The sequence below is a fragment of the Phyllobates terribilis genome, unplaced genomic scaffold, assembly GCF_046119375.1.
Source record: "Phyllobates terribilis strain yellow unplaced genomic scaffold, ASM4611937v1 Scaffold_65__1_contigs__length_7625178, whole genome shotgun sequence".
In the NCBI taxonomy this organism is placed as follows: Eukaryota; Metazoa; Chordata; class Amphibia; order Anura; family Dendrobatidae; genus Phyllobates; species Phyllobates terribilis.
In genome coordinates, this window is record NW_027362825.1 from 2,346,016 (window position 1) to 2,362,440 (window position 16,425).

The window sequence follows — 16,425 nt, forward strand, 5'->3', positions numbered from 1 at the left end:
TCATTCTAAAAATAGGGGTTTCTACGTTAATGGTAAGACAAAGAATCCACAGATTTGGCATTTCTCTAGCGAGGAGAGCCCACTTAAAATGTATGGGGTGCTTGTCTCCATAAGCGCAAGCTGGGCACTAAACTGGCTTATTTGCAATTCTGGATGTTGCAGAGTGAAAACATATGTTGGACAATTATAGTAATTGCTGGTGTTGATGAATTCATTGTGAGGAGTAATTTATAAAATGGGATCACTTTGGAGGGGTTTCTGCTGTTTTGGTACTTTTGGAACTCCGCAAATGTCACCCTCAAAATATTCTTGCAAAATCTGCATTCCCAAAACCCAAATAGCGCTCTTACTTTCAAAGCCCTGCTGTGTGACCAAACAGTAGTTTATGAAGACATATGGGGCATCACCGCATTTCAATGAAATTGTGCAACTTTAGATATTTTCACAAGAAAAACTAAATATATATTGAACTAAATTTACCATTAATATAAAGTACAATGTGTTACAAAATAACACTATCAGAATCACGGGGATATGTTAAGCATTCCAGTGTTATTGCCACATAAATTGTTACATGTCAGATTTATAAAACGGTGCTTGGTCATGAAGCTCAAAATTGGCTGTAACTAATAGGTTACAAATCAATATTAAAATAAAAGAAATCATGGCATATTTCCTTTCATCACAAGTAGTGCTCATCTTTCTACTGCTTAGCTTAGAAAGAGTTAAATTACAAAAGCCAGAAGTAGTCAGGATGGCCGAGCGGTCTAAGGCGCTGCGTTCAGGTCGCAGACTTTTCTGGAGGCGTGGGTTCGAATCCCTCTTCTGACATTAGAATTTTCTTTCAAGAAATTTTACAGCTTCACTCCTGTTACTGATTAGTTGGGGGTCCGCTCTATTGGTGGCAATCTCAAATCGATAACTAAAAGTGATGGGGCTTAGCAAAACCAATTCTCAACGTTGGCACTTTGGCAGTATTCCTTGGGGTCCTTGAGGCAAATCTTAAATGTTCGGAATTTGTGCTTTCACAAAAGACTTCTGGGAACAATCATTATACCTATCTACAGGAAATAAAATGATAGAAACTTGAGAACTGAACACTTTTAACTTTTGAGGAAAATAATATTTTTTGTAATTTTTCCTTCATTCTGGACGTCATCACTTTGTTTTATTTTAGTTTGACTTAGCTGTATGAGGATTTAAAGGAAACCTGATAGCTAATACGGGCAGCATGTATCAGACACTAGCTGAATTATTTCAGCCATTTATGTTTGACTATGAATCGCTGTGGCATTACTGAGACAAATATGCTTAAATAATATGCCAGGAACAAAGCTGTTTGGGGAAAAAGCCAGGAAGGCAAAAAACACAAGCCCCAACTCAGGACCGTCATCTTTCATTCTAAAAATAGGGGTTTTTACGTTAATGGTAAGACAAAGAATCCACAGATTTGGCATTTCTCTAGCGAGGAGAGCCCACTTAAAATGTATGGGGTGCTTGTCTCCATAAGCGCAAGCTGGGCACTAAACTGGCTTATTTGCAATTCTGGATGTTGCAGAGTGAAAACATATGTTGGACAATAATAGTAATTGCTGGTGTTGATGAATTCATTGTGAGGAGTAATTTATAAAATGGGATCACTTTGGAGGGGTTTCTGCTGTTTTGGTACTTTTGAAACTCCGCAAATGTCACCCTCAAAATATTCTTGCAAAATCTGCATTCCCAAAACCCAAATAGCGCTCTTACTTTAAAAGCCCTGCTGTGTGACCAAACAGTAGTTTCTGAAGACATATGGGGCATCACCGCATTTCAATGAAATTGTGCAACTTTAGATATTTTCACAAGAAAAACTAAATATATATTGACCTAAATTTACCATTAATATAAAGTACAATGTGTTACAAAATAACACTATCAGAATCACGGGGATATGTTAAGCATTCCAGTGTTATTGCCACATAAATTGATACATGTCAGATTTAAAAAACGGTGCTTGGTCATGAAGCTCAAAATTGGCTGTAACTAATAGGTTACAAATCAATATTAAAATAAAAGAAATCATGGCATATTTCCTTTCATCACAAGTAGTGCTCATCTTTCTACTGCTTAGCTTAGAAAGAGTTAAATTACAAAAGCCAGAAGTAGTCAGGATGGCCGAGCAGTCTAAGGCGCTGCGTTCAGGTCGCAGTCTCTTCTGGAGGCGTGGGTTCGAATCCCTCTTCTGACATTAGAATTTTCTTTCAAGAAATTTTACAGCTTCACTCCTGTTACTGATTAGTTGGGGGTCCGCTCTATTGGTGGCAATCTCAAATCGATAACTAAAAGTGATGGGGCTTAGCAAAACCAATTCTCAACGTTGGCACTTTGGCAGTATTCCTTGGGGTCCTTGAGGCAAATCTTAAATGTTCGGAATTTGTGCTTTCACAAAAGACTTCTGGGAACATCAAATAGTTTCTTTGTGCATATGTTAGTTGTTGCTTTGGCATCGGAAAAATACTGTTGATAGGACAATGGGAGGGACTATTTCATCTCTATGTGTTCTCTGTCCCTATTAGGGCAGAGAGTGAACCTCCTAAGGTGCTGTCGTGGAAGATTCCTAGAAACCGAATTACCAGTAAGTCTAATTTCAGATTTTTTTACCTCAATGCATCAATAGACTATATATATACTTAATAAACAAAAGCTAAAAGAGCAGATGAACATAGTTTAACAAGTCTGAAATGCGCATGTGATACTGACATCAAAGTTTCACCACATTTTGGGACAAATGTTTTCACTTTCAACATTAACAATCAGTAGAATATTTTCTCTAAATTTGCATCTCCTATCTTCACTCCAATTGTTTGCACCTAAGAAAAAAATAAAGCTTGATGCAACATTATGCTTACAAATTGTGTTTTATGCTCAATCATCACCTGTCCTACAGAGACACAGTCAGAATTACCCTGGCGAATTGAGTAAATTTGAAAATGTAAAAAAAATGCAGAATTGCTGTTTTTTCTATTCATTCACAAAGAATTAATGTAAGTTGTTAAATATGTACGCAAAATAGCGGGACTTTCAAATATTGATAATCTTGCAAAAACAAGTCAAAGTAAAAATAAATACATTACATTCCTGAATCTAAATGTGTCCTGCTGAAATAGCTCAGTTGGGAGAGCGTTAGACTGAAGATCTAAAGGTCCCTGGTTCAATCCCGGGTTTCGGCAAAAGTTTTTTTCTTCACCCATTAAATTTTAAGCAGAAAATAAACAAAGCATATGGACTGACTGTTTACAGAGAATGTAAAAATCCTAATCATTATAACTATCTACAGGAAATAAAATGATAGAAACTTGAGAACTGAACACTTTTAACTTTTGAGGAAAATAATATTTTTTGTAATTTTTCCTTCATTCTGGACGTCATCACTTTGTTTTATTTTAGTTTGACTTAGCTGTATGAGGATTTAAAGGAAACCTGATAGCTAATACGGGCAGCATGTATCAGACACTAGCTGAATGATTTCAGCCATTTATGTTTGACTATGAATCGCTGTGGCATTACTGAGACAAATATGCTTAAATAATATGCCAGGAACAAAGCTGTTTGGGGAAAAAGCCAGGAAGGCAAAAAACACAAGCCCCAACTCAGGACCGTCATCTTTCATTCTAAAAATAGGGGTTTCTACGTTAATGGTAAGACAAAGAATCCACAGATTTGGCATTTCTCTAGCGAGGAGAGCCCACTTAAAATGTATGGGGTGCTTGTCTCCATAAGCGCAAGCTGGGCACTAAACTGGCTTATTTGCAATTCTGGATGTTGCAGAGTGAAAACATATGTTGGACAATTATAGTAATTGCTGGTGTTGATGAATTCATTGTGAGGAGTAATTTATAAAATGGGATCACTTTGGAGGGGTTTCTGCTGTTTTGGTACTTTTGGAACTCCGCAAATGTCACCCTCAAAATATTCTTGCAAAATCTGCATTCCCAAAACCCAAATAGCGCTCTTACTTTCAAAGCCCTGCTGTGTGACCAAACAGTAGTTTATGAAGACATATGGGGCATCACCGCATTTCAATGAAATTGTGCAACTTTAGATATTTTCACAAGAAAAACTAAATATATATTGAACTAAATTTACCATTAATATAAAGTACAATGTGTTACAAAATAACACTATCAGAATCACGGGGATATGTTAAGCATTCCAGTGTTATTGCCACATAAATTGTTACATGTCAGATTTATAAAACGGTGCTTGGTCATGAAGCTCAAAATTGGCTGTAACTAATAGGTTACAAATCAATATTAAAATAAAAGAAATCATGGCATATTTCCTTTCATCACAAGTAGTGCTCATCTTTCTACTGCTTAGCTTAGAAAGAGTTAAATTACAAAAGCCAGAAGTAGTCAGGATGGCCGAGCGGTCTAAGGCGCTGCGTTCAGGTCGCAGAGTTTTCTGGAGGCGTGGGTTCGAATCCCTCTTCTGACATTAGAATTTTCTTTCAAGAAATTTTACAGCTTCACTCCTGTTACTGATTAGTTGGGGGTCCGCTCTATTGGTGGCAATCTCAAATCGATAACTAAAAGTGATGGGGCTTAGCAAAACCAATTCTCAACGTTGGCACTTTGGCAGTATTCCTTGGGGTCCTTGAGGCAAATCTTAAATGTTCGGAATTTGTGCTTTCACAAAAGACTTCTGGGAACAATCATTATACCTATCTACAGGAAATAAAATGATAGAAACTTGAGAACTGAACACTTTTAACTTTTGAGGAAAATAATATTTTTTGTAATTTTTCCTTCATTCTGGACGTCATCACTTTGTTTTATTTTAGTTTGACTTAGCTGTATGAGGATTTAAAGGAAACCTGATAGCTAATACGGGCAGCATGTATCAGACACTAGCTGAATTATTTCAGCCATTTATGTTTGACTATGAATCGCTGTGGCATTACTGAGACAAATATGCTGAAATAATATGCCAGGAACAAAGCTGTTTGGGGAAAAAGCCAGGAAGGCAAAAAACACAAGCCCCAACTCAGGACCGTCATCTTTCATTCTAAAAATAGGGGTTTTTACGTTAATGGTAAGACAAAGAATCCACAGATTTGGCATTTCTCTAGCGAGGAGAGCCCACTTAAAATGTATGGGGTGCTTGTCTCCATAAGCGCAAGCTGGGCACTAAACTGGCTTATTTGCAATTCTGGATGTTGCAGAGTGAAAACATATGTTGGACAATAATAGTAATTGCTGGTGTTGATGAATTCATTGTGAGGAGTAATTTATAAAATGGGATCACTTTGGAGGGGTTTCTGCTGTTTTGGTACTTTTGAAACTCCGCAAATGTCACCCTCAAAATATTCTTGCAAAATCTGCATTCCCAAAACCCAAATAGCGCTCTTACTTTAAAAGCCCTGCTGTGTGACCAAACAGTAGTTTCTGAAGACATATGGGGCATCACCGCATTTCAATGAAATTGTGCAACTTTAGATATTTTCACAAGAAAAACTAAATATATATTGACCTAAATTTACCATTAATATAAAGTACAATGTGTTACAAAATAACACTATCAGAATCACGGGGATATGTTAAGCATTCCAGTGTTATTGCCACATAAATTGATACATGTCAGATTTAAAAAACGGTGCTTGGTCATGAAGCTCAAAATTGGCTGTAACTAATAGGTTACAAATCAATATTAAAATAAAAGAAATCATGGCATATTTCCTTTCATCACAAGTAGTGCTCATCTTTCTACTGCTTAGCTTAGAAAGAGTTAAATTACAAAAGCCAGAAGTAGTCAGGATGGCCGAGCGGTCTAAGGCGCTGCGTTCAGGTCGCAGTCTCTTCTGGAGGCGTGGGTTCGAATCCCTCTTCTGACATTAGAATTTTCTTTCAAGAAATTTTACAGCTTCACTCCTGTTACTGATTAGTTGGGGGTCCGCTCTATTGGTGGCAATCTCAAATCGATAACTAAAAGTGATGGGGCTTAGCAAAACCAATTCTCAACGTTGGCACTTTGGCAGTATTCCTTGGGGTCCTTGAGGCAAATCTTAAATGTTCGGAATTTGTGCTTTCACAAAAGACTTCTGGGAACATCAAATAGTTTCTTTGTGCATATGTTAGTGGTTGCTTTGGCATCGGAAAAATACTGTTGATAGGACAATGGGAGGGACTATTTCATCTCTATGTGTTCTCTGTCCCTATTAGGGCAGAGAGTGAACCTCCTAAGGTGCTGTCGTGGAAGATTCCTAGAAACCGAATTACCAGTAAGTCTAATTTCAGATTTTTTTACCTCAATGCATCAATAGACTATATATATACTTAATAAACAAAAGCTAAAAGAGCAGATGAACATAGTTTAACAAGTCTGAAATGCGCATGTGATACTGACATCAAAGTTTCACCACATTTTGGGACAAATGTTTTCACTTTCAACATTAACAATCAGTAGAATATTTTCTCTAAATTTGCATCTCCTATCTTCACTCCAATTGTTTGCACCTAAGAAAAAAATAAAGCTTGATGCAACATTATGCTTACAAATTGTGTTTTATGCTCAATCATCACCTGTCCTACAGAGACACAGTCAGAATTACCCTGGCGAATTGAGTAAATTTGAAAATGTAAAAAAAATGCAGAATTGCTGTTTTTTCTATTCATTCACAAAGAATTAATGTAAGTTGTTAAATATGTACGCAAAATAGCGGGACTTTCAAATATTGATAATCTTGCAAAAACAAGTCAAAGTAAAAATAAATACATTACATTCCTGAATCTAAATGTGTCCTGCTGAAATAGCTCAGTTGGGAGAGCGTTAGACTGAAGATCTAAAGGTCCCTGGTTCAATCCCGGGTTTCGGCAAAAGTTTTTTTCTTCACCCATTAAATTTTAAGCAGAAAATAAACAAAGCATATGGACTGACTGTTTACAGAGAATGTAAAAATCCTAATCATTATAACTATCTACAGGAAATAAAATGATAGAAACTTGAGAACTGAACACTTTTAACTTTTGAGGAAAATAATATTTTTTGTAATTTTTCCTTCATTCTGGACGTCATCACTTTGTTTTATTTTAGTTTGACTTAGCTGTATGAGGATTTAAAGGAAACCTGATAGCTAATACGGGCAGCATGTATCAGACACTAGCTGAATGATTTCAGCCATTTATGTTTGACTATGAATCGCTGTGGCATTACTGAGACAAATATGCTTAAATAATATGCCAGGAACAAAGCTGTTTGGGGAAAAAGCCAGGAAGGCAAAAAACACAAGCCCCAACTCAGGACCGTCATCTTTCATTCTAAAAATAGGGGTTTCTACGTTAATGGTAAGACAAAGAATCCACAGATTTGGCATTTCTCTAGCGAGGAGAGCCCACTTAAAATGTATGGGGTGCTTGTCTCCATAAGCGCAAGCTGGGCACTAAACTGGCTTATTTGCAATTCTGGATGTTGCAGAGTGAAAACATATGTTGGACAATTATAGTAATTGCTGGTGTTGATGAATTCATTGTGAGGAGTAATTTATAAAATGGGATCACTTTGGAGGGGTTTCTGCTGTTTTGGTACTTTTGGAACTCCGCAAATGTCACCCTCAAAATATTCTTGCAAAATCTGCATTCCCAAAACCCAAATAGCGCTCTTACTTTCAAAGCCCTGCTGTGTGACCAAACAGTAGTTTATGAAGACATATGGGGCATCACCGCATTTCAATGAAATTGTGCAACTTTAGATATTTTCACAAGAAAAACTAAATATATATTGAACTAAATTTACCATTAATATAAAGTACAATGTGTTACAAAATAACACTATCAGAATCACGGGGATATGTTAAGCATTCCAGTGTTATTGCCACATAAATTGTTACATGTCAGATTTATAAAACGGTGCTTGGTCATGAAGCTCAAAATTGGCTGTAACTAATAGGTTACAAATCAATATTAAAATAAAAGAAATCATGGCATATTTCCTTTCATCACAAGTAGTGCTCATCTTTCTACTGCTTAGCTTAGAAAGAGTTAAATTACAAAAGCCAGAAGTAGTCAGGATGGCCGAGCGGTCTAAGGCGCTGCGTTCAGGTCGCAGTCTCTTCTGGAGGCGTGGGTTCGAATCCCTCTTCTGACATTAGAATTTTCTTTCAAGAAATTTTACAGCTTCACTCCTGTTACTGATTAGTTGGGGGTCCGCTCTATTGGTGGCAATCTCAAATCGATAACTAAAAGTGATGGGGCTTAGCAAAACCAATTCTCAACGTTGGCACTTTGGCAGTATTCCTTGGGGTCCTTGAGGCAAATCTTAAATGTTCGGAATTTGTGCTTTCACAAATGACTTCTGGGAACAATCATTATACCTATCTACAGGAAATAAAATGATAGAAACTTGAGAACTGAACACTTTTAACTTTTGAGGAAAATAATATTTTTTGTAATTTTTCCTTCATTCTGGACGTCATCACTTTGTTTTATTTTAGTTTGACTTAGCTGTATGAGGATTTAAAGGAAACCTGATAGCTAATACGGGCAGCATGTATCAGACACTAGCTGAATTATTTCAGCCATTTATGTTTGACTATGAATCGCTGTGGCATTACTGAGACAAATATGCTTAAATAATATGCCAGGAACAAAGCTGTTTGGGGAAAAAGCCAGGAAGGCAAAAAACACAAGCCCCAACTCAGGACCGTCATCTTTCATTCTAAAAATAGGGGTTTTTACGTTAATGGTAAGAAAAAGAATCCACAGATTTGGCATTTCTCTAGCGAGGAGAGCCCACTTAAAATGTATGGGGTGCTTGTCTCCATAAGCGCAAGCTGGGCACTAAACTGGCTTATTTGCAATTCTGGATGTTGCAGAGTGAAAACATATGTTGGACAATAATAGTAATTGCTGGTGTTGATGAATTCATTGTGAGGAGTAATTTATAAAATGGGATCACTTTGGAGGGGTTTCTGCTGTTTTGGTACTTTTGAAACTCCGCAAATGTCACCCTCAAAATATTCTTGCAAAATCTGCATTCCCAAAACCCAAATAGCGCTCTTACTTTCAAAGCCCTGCTGTGTGACCAAACAGTAGTTTCTGAAGACATATGGGGCATCACCGCATTTCAATGAAATTGTGCAACTTTAGATATTTTCACAAGAAAAACTAAATATATATTGACCTAAATTTACCATTAATATAAAGTACAATGTGTTACAAAATAACACTATCAGAATCACGGGGATATGTTAAGCATTCCAGTGTTATTGCCACATAAATTGATACATGTCAGATTTAAAAAACGGTGCTTGGTCATGAAGCTCAAAATTGGCTGTAACTAATAGGTTACAAATCAATATTAAAATAAAAGAAATCATGGCATATTTCCTTTCATCACAAGTAGTGCTCATCTTTCTACTGCTTAGCTTAGAAAGAGTTAAATTACAAAAGCCAGAAGTAGTCAGGATGGCCGAGCGGTCTAAGGCGCTGCGTTCAGGTCGCAGTCTCTTCTGGAGGTGTGGGTTTGAATCCCTCTTCTGACATTAGAATTTTCTTTCAAGAAATTTTACAGCTTCACTCCTGTTACTGATTAGTTGGGGGTCCGCTCTATTGGTGGCAATCTCAAATCGATAACTAAAAGTGATGGGGCTTAGCAAAACCAATTCTCAACGTTGGCACTTTGGCAGTATTCCTTGGGGTCCTTGAGGCAAATCTTAAATGTTCGGAATTTGTGCTTTCACAAAAGACTTCTGGGAACATCAAATAGTTTCTTTGTGCATATGTTAGTTGTTGCTTTGGCATCGGAAAAATACTGTTGATAGGACAATGGGAGGGACTATTTCATCTCTATGTGTTCTCTGTCCCTATTAGGGCAGAGAGTGAACCTCCTAAGGTGCTGTCGTGGAAGATTCCTAGAAACCGAATTACCAGTAAGTCTAATTTCAGATTTTTTTACCTCAATGCATCAATAGACTATATATATACTTAATAAACAAAAGCTAAAAGAGCAGATGAACATAGTTTAACAAGTCTGAAATGCGCATGTGATACTGACATCAAAGTTTCACCACATTTTGGGACAAATGTTTTCACTTTCAACATTAACAATCAGTAGAATATTTTCTCTAAATTTGCATCTCCTATCTTCACTCCAATTGTTTGCACCTAAGAAAAAAATAAAGCTTGATGCAACATTATGCTTACAAATTGTGTTTTATGCTCAATCATCACCTGTCCTACAGAGACACAGTCAGAATTACCCTGGCGAATTGAGTAAATTTGAAAATGTAAAAAAAATGCAGAATTGCTGTTTTTTCTATTCATTCACAAAGAATTAATGTAAGTTGTTAAATATGTACGCAAAATAGCGGGACTTTCAAATATTGATAATCTTGCAAAAACAAGTCAAAGTAAAAATAAATACATTACATTCCTGAATCTAAATGTGTCCTGCTGAAATAGCTCAGTTGGGAGAGCGTTAGACTGAAGATCTAAAGGTCCCTGGTTCAATCCCGGGTTTCGGCAAAAGTTTTTTTCTTCACCCATTAAATTTTAAGCAGAAAATAAACAAAGCATATGGACTGACTGTTTACAGAGAATGTAAAAATCCTAATCATTATAACTATCTACAGGAAATAAAATGATAGAAACTTGAGAACTGAACACTTTTAACTTTTGAGGAAAATAATATTTTTTGTAATTTTTCCTTCATTCTGGACGTCATCACTTTGTTTTATTTTAGTTTGACTTAGCTGTATGAGGATTTAAAGGAAACCTGATAGCTAATACGGGCAGCATGTATCAGACACTAGCTGAATGATTTCAGCCATTTATGTTTGACTATGAATCGCTGTGGCATTACTGAGACAAATATGCTTAAATAATATGCCAGGAACAAAGCTGTTTGGGGAAAAAGCCAGGAAGGCAAAAAACACAAGCCCCAACTCAGGACCGTCATCTTTCATTCTAAAAATAGGGGTTTCTACGTTAATGGTAAGACAAAGAATCCACAGATTTGGCATTTCTCTAGCGAGGAGAGCCCACTTAAAATGTATGGGGTGCTTGTCTCCATAAGCGCAAGCTGGGCACTAAACTGGCTTATTTGCAATTCTGGATGTTGCAGAGTGAAAACATATGTGGGACAATAATAGTAATTGCTGGTGTTGATGAATTCATTGTGAGGAGTAATTTATAAAATGGGATCACTTTGGAGGGGTTTCTGCTGTTTTGGTACTTTTGGAACTCCGCAAATGTCACCCTCAAAATATTCTTGCAAAATCTGCATTCCCAAAACCCAAATAGCGCTCTTACTTTCAAAGCCCTGCTGTGTGACCAAACAGTAGTTTATGAAGACATATGGGGCATCACCGCATTTCAATGAAATTGTGCAACTTTAGATATTTTCACAAGAAAAACTAAATATATATTGACCTAAATTTACCATTAATATAAAGTACAATGTGTTACAAAATAACACTATCAGAATCACGGGGATATGTTAAGCATTCCAGTGTTATTGCCACATAAATTGTTACATGTCAGATTTATAAAACGGTGCTTGGTCATGAAGCTCAAAATTGGCTGTAACTAATAGGTTACAAATCAATATTAAAATAAAAGAAATCATGGCATATTTCCTTTCATCACAAGTAGTGCTCATCTTTCTACTGCTTAGCTTAGAAAGAGTTAAATTACAAAAGCCAGAAGTAGTCAGGATGGCCGAGCGGTCTAAGGCGCTGCGTTCAGGTCGCAGTCTCTTCTGGAAGCGTGGGTTCGAATCCCTCTTCTGACATTAGAATTTTCTTTCAAGAAATTTTACAGCTTCACTCCTGTTACTGATTAGTTGGGGGTCCGCTCTATTGGTGGCAATCTCAAATCGATAACTAAAAGTGATGGGGCTTAGCAAAACCAATTCTCAACGTTGGCACTTTGGCAGTATTCCTTGGGGTCCTTGAGGCAAATCTTAAATGTTCGGAATTTGTGCTTTCACAAAAGTCTTCTGGGAACAATCATTATAACTATCTACAGGAAATAAAATGATAGAAACTTGAGAACTGAACACTTTTAACTTTTGAGGAAAATAATATTTTTTGTAATTTTTCCTTCATTCTGGACGTCATCACTTTGTTTTATTTTAGTTTGACTTAGCTGTATGAGGATTTAAAGGAAACCTAATAGCTAATACGGGCAGCATGTATCAGACACTAGCTGAATGATTTCAGCCATTTATGTGTGACTATGAATCGCTGTGGCATTACTGAGACAAATATGCTTAAATAATATGCCAGGAACAAAGCTGTTTGGGGAAAAAGCCACAAAGGCAAAAAACACAAGCCCCAACTCAGGACCGTCATCTTTCATTCTAAAAATAGGGGTTTCTACGTTAATGGTAAGACAAAGAATCCACAGATTTGGCATTTCTCTAGCGAGGAGAGCCCACTTAAAATGTATGGGGTGCTTGTCTCCATAAGCGCAAGCTGGGCACTAAACTGGCTTATTTGCAATTCTGGATGTTGCAGAGTGAAAACATATGTTGGACAATAATAGTAATTGCTGGTGTTGATGAATTCATTGTGAGGAGTAATTTATAAAATGGGATCACTTTGGAGGGGTTTCTGCTGTTTTGGTACTTTTGGAACTCCGCAAATGTCACCCTCAAAATATTCTTGCAAAATCTGCATTCCCAAAACCCAAATAGCGCTCTTACTTTCAAAGCCCTGCTGTGTGACCAAACAGTAGTTTATGAAGACATATGGGGCATCACCGCATTTCAATGAAATTGTGCAACTTTAGATATTTTCACAAGAAAAACTAAATATATATTGACCTAAATTTACCATTAATATAAAGTACAATGTGTTACAAAATAACACTATCAGAATCACGGGGATATGTTAAGCATTCCAGTGTTATTGCCACATAAATTGTTACATGTCAGATTTATAAAACGGTGCTTGGTCATGAAGCTCAAAATTGGCTGTAACTAATAGGTTACAAATCAATATTAAAATAAAAGAAATCATGGCATATTTCCTTTCATCACAAGTAGTGCTCATCTTTCTACTGCTTAGCTTAGAAAGAGTTAAATTACAAAAGCCAGAAGTAGTCAGGATGGCCGAGCGGTCTAAGGCGCTGCGTTCAGGTCGCAGTCTCTTCTGGAGGCGTGGGTTCGAATCCCTCTTCTGACATTAGAATTTTCTTTCAAGAAATTTTACAGCTTCACTCCTGTTACTGATTAGTTGGCCGTCCGCTCTATTGGTGGCAATCTCAAATCGATAACTAAAAGTGATGGGGCTTAGCAAAACCAATTCTCAACGTTGGCACTTTGGCAGTATTCCTTGGGGTCCTTGAGGCAAATCTTAAATGTTCGGAATTTGTGCTTTCACAAAAGACTTCTGGGAACAATCATTATAACTATCTACAGGAAATAAAATGATAGAAACTTGAGAACTGAACACTTTTAACTTTTGAGGAAAATAATATTTTTTGTAATTTTTCCTTCATTCTGGACGTCATCACTTTGTTTTATTTTAGTTTGACTTAGCTGTATGAGGATTTAAAGGAAACCTGATAGCTAATACGGGCAGCATGTATCAGACACTAGCTGAATGATTTCAGCCATTTATGTTTGACTATGAATCGCTGTGGCATTACTGAGACAAATATGCTTAAATAATATGCCAGGAACAAAGCTGTTTGGGGAAAAAGCCAGGAAGGCAAAAAACACAAGCCCCAACTCAGGACCGTCATCTTTCATTCTAAAAATAGGGGTTTCTACGTTAATGGTAAGACAAAGAATCCACAGATTTGGCATTTCTCTAGCGAGGAGAGCCCACTTAAAATGTATGGGGTGCTTGTCTCCATAAGCGCAAGCTGGGCACTAAACTGGCTTATTTGCAATTCTGGATGTTGCAGAGTGAAAACATATGTTGGACAATAATAGTAATTGCTGGTGTTGATGAATTCATTGTGAGGAGTAATTTATAAAATGGGATCACTTTGGAGGGGTTTCTGCTGTTTTGGTACTTTTGGAACTCCGCAAATGTCACCCTCAAAATATTCTTGCAAAATCTGCATTCCCAAAACCCAAATAGCGCTCTTACTTTCAAAGCCCTGCTGTGTGACCAAACAGTAGTTTATGAAGACATATGGGGCATCACCGCATTTCAATGAAATTGTGCAACTTTAGATATTTTCACAAGAAAAACTAAATATATATTGACCTAAATTTACCATTAATATAAAGTACAATGTGTTACAAAATAACACTATCAGAATCACGGGGATATGTTAAGCATTCCAGTGTTATTGCCACATAAATTGTTACATGTCAGATTTATAAAACGGTGCTTGGTCATGAAGCTCAAAATTGGCTGTAACTAATAGGTTACAAATCAATATTAAAATAAAAGAAATCATGGCATATTTCCTTTCATCACAAGTAGTGCTCATCTTTCTACTGCTTAGCTTAGAAAGAGTTAAATTACAAAAGCCAGAAGCAGTCAGGATGGCCGAGCGGTCTAAGGCGCTGCGTTCAGGTCGCAGTCTCTTCTGGAGGCGTGGGTTCGAATCCCTCTTCTGACATTAGAATTTTCGTTCAAGAAATTTTACAGCTTCACTCCTGTTACTGATTAGTTGGGGGTCCGCTCTATTGGTGGCAATCTCAAATCGATAACTAAAAGTGATGGGGCTTAGCAAAACCAATTCTCAACGTTGGCACTTTGGCAGTATTCCTTGGGGTCCTTGAGGCAAATCTTAAATGTTCGGAATTTGTGCTTTCACAAAAGTCTTCTGGGAACAATCATTATAACTATCTACAGGAAATAAAATGATAGAAACTTGAGAACTGAACACTTTTAACTTTTGAGGAAAATAATATTTTTTGTAATTTTTCCTTCATTCTGGACGTCATCACTTTGTTTTATTTTAGTTTGACTTAGCTGTATGAGGATTTAAAGGAAACCTAATAGCTAATACGGGCAGCATGTATCAGACACTAGCTGAATGATTTCAGCCATTTATGTGTGACTATGAATCGCTGTGGCATTACTGAGACAAATATGCTTAAATAATATGCCAGGAACAAAGCTGTTTGGGGAAAAAGCCAGGAAGGCAAAAAACACAAGCCCCAACTCAGGACCGTCATCTTTCATTCTAAAAATAGGGGTTTCTACGTTAATGGTAAGACAAAGAATCCACAGATTTGGCATTTCTCTAGCGAGGAGAGCCCACTTAAAATGTATGGGGTGCTTGTCTCCATAAGCGCAAGCTGGGCACTAAACTGGCTTATTTGCAATTCTGGATGTTGCAGAGTGAAAACATATGTTGGACAATAATAGTAATTGCTGGTGTTGATGAATTCATTGTGAGGAGTAATTTATAAAATGGGATCACTTTGGAGGGGTTTCTGCTGTTTTGGTACTTTTGGAACTCCGCAAATGTCACCCTCAAAATATTCTTGCAAAATCTGCATTCCCAAAACCCAAATAGCGCTCTTACTTTCAAAGCCCTGCTGTGTGACCAAACAGTAGTTTATGAAGACATATGGGGCATCACCGCATTTCAATGAAATTGTGCAACTTTAGATATTTTCACAAGAAAAACTAAATATATATTGACCTAAATTTACCATTAATATAAAGTACAATGTGTTACAAAATAACACTATCAGAATCACGGGGATATGTTAAGCATTCCAGTGTTATTGCCACATAAATTGTTACATGTCAGATTTATAAAACGGTGCTTGGTCATGAAGCTCAAAATTGGCTGTAACTAATAGGTTACAAATCAATATTAAAATAAAAGAAATCATGGCATATTTCCTTTCATCACAAGTAGTGCTCATCTTTCTACTGCTTAGCTTAGAAAGAGTTAAATTACAAAAGCCAGAAGTAGTCAGGATGGCCGAGCGGTCTAAGGCGCTGCGTTCAGGTCGCAGTCTCTTCTGGAGGCGTGGGTTCGAATCCCTCTTCTGACATTAGAATTTTCTTTCAAGAAATTTTACAGCTTCACTCCTGTTACTGATTATTTGGGGGTCCGCTCTATTGGTGGCAATCTCAAATCGATAACTAAAAGTGATGGGGCTTAGCAAAACCAATTCTCAACGTTGGCACTTTGGCAGTATTCCTTGGGGTCCTTGAGGCAAATCTTAAATGTTCGGAATTTGTGCTTTCACAAAAGACTTCTGGGAACAATCATTATAACTATCTACAGGAAATAAAATGATAGAAACTTGAGAACTGAACACTTTTAACTTTTGAGGAAAATAATATTTTTTGTAATTTTTCCTTCATTCTGGACGTCATCACTTTGTTTTATTTTAGTTTGACTTAGCTGTATGAGGATTTAAAGGAAACCTGATAGCTAATAAGGGCAGCATGTATCAGACACTAGCTGAATGATTTCAGCCATTTATGTTTGACTATGAATCGCTGTGGCATTACTGAGA

The 16,425-nt window shown here is 36.9% G+C and overlaps 13 non-coding genes across 13 annotated transcripts; all 13 read left to right on the top strand.

The window, feature by feature from the left end:
• Window positions 1–748: 748 nt before the first annotated feature.
• Window positions 749–831, top strand: TRNAL-CAG (transfer RNA leucine (anticodon CAG)). Its single transcript has one exon. It is a non-coding gene; the product is annotated as a tRNA-Leu (tRNA).
• Window positions 832–2,144: 1,313 nt separating this feature from the next.
• Window positions 2,145–2,227, top strand: TRNAL-CAG (transfer RNA leucine (anticodon CAG)). Its single transcript has one exon. It is a non-coding gene; the product is annotated as a tRNA-Leu (tRNA).
• A 909-nt stretch (window positions 2,228–3,136) lies between these two features.
• On the top strand, window positions 3,137–3,209 carry TRNAF-GAA (transfer RNA phenylalanine (anticodon GAA)). Its single transcript has one exon. It is a non-coding gene; the product is annotated as a tRNA-Phe (tRNA).
• A 1,184-nt stretch (window positions 3,210–4,393) lies between these two features.
• Window positions 4,394–4,476, top strand: TRNAL-CAG (transfer RNA leucine (anticodon CAG)). The gene has a single exon. It is a non-coding gene; the product is annotated as a tRNA-Leu (tRNA).
• A 1,313-nt stretch (window positions 4,477–5,789) lies between these two features.
• On the top strand, window positions 5,790–5,872 carry TRNAL-CAG (transfer RNA leucine (anticodon CAG)). Its single transcript has one exon. It is a non-coding gene; the product is annotated as a tRNA-Leu (tRNA).
• Window positions 5,873–6,781: 909 nt separating this feature from the next.
• On the top strand, window positions 6,782–6,854 carry TRNAF-GAA (transfer RNA phenylalanine (anticodon GAA)). Its single transcript has one exon. It is a non-coding gene; the product is annotated as a tRNA-Phe (tRNA).
• Window positions 6,855–8,038: 1,184 nt separating this feature from the next.
• On the top strand, window positions 8,039–8,121 carry TRNAL-CAG (transfer RNA leucine (anticodon CAG)). The gene has a single exon. It is a non-coding gene; the product is annotated as a tRNA-Leu (tRNA).
• Window positions 8,122–9,434: 1,313 nt separating this feature from the next.
• TRNAL-CAG (transfer RNA leucine (anticodon CAG)) lies at window positions 9,435–9,517 on the top strand. The gene has a single exon. It is a non-coding gene; the product is annotated as a tRNA-Leu (tRNA).
• Window positions 9,518–10,426: 909 nt separating this feature from the next.
• Window positions 10,427–10,499, top strand: TRNAF-GAA (transfer RNA phenylalanine (anticodon GAA)). The gene has a single exon. It is a non-coding gene; the product is annotated as a tRNA-Phe (tRNA).
• A 1,184-nt stretch (window positions 10,500–11,683) lies between these two features.
• On the top strand, window positions 11,684–11,766 carry TRNAL-CAG (transfer RNA leucine (anticodon CAG)). Its single transcript has one exon. It is a non-coding gene; the product is annotated as a tRNA-Leu (tRNA).
• Window positions 11,767–13,079: 1,313 nt separating this feature from the next.
• On the top strand, window positions 13,080–13,162 carry TRNAL-CAG (transfer RNA leucine (anticodon CAG)). The gene has a single exon. It is a non-coding gene; the product is annotated as a tRNA-Leu (tRNA).
• Window positions 13,163–14,475: 1,313 nt separating this feature from the next.
• Window positions 14,476–14,558, top strand: TRNAL-CAG (transfer RNA leucine (anticodon CAG)). The gene has a single exon. It is a non-coding gene; the product is annotated as a tRNA-Leu (tRNA).
• Window positions 14,559–15,871: 1,313 nt separating this feature from the next.
• TRNAL-CAG (transfer RNA leucine (anticodon CAG)) lies at window positions 15,872–15,954 on the top strand. Its single transcript has one exon. It is a non-coding gene; the product is annotated as a tRNA-Leu (tRNA).
• Window positions 15,955–16,425: the final 471 nt, after the last annotated feature.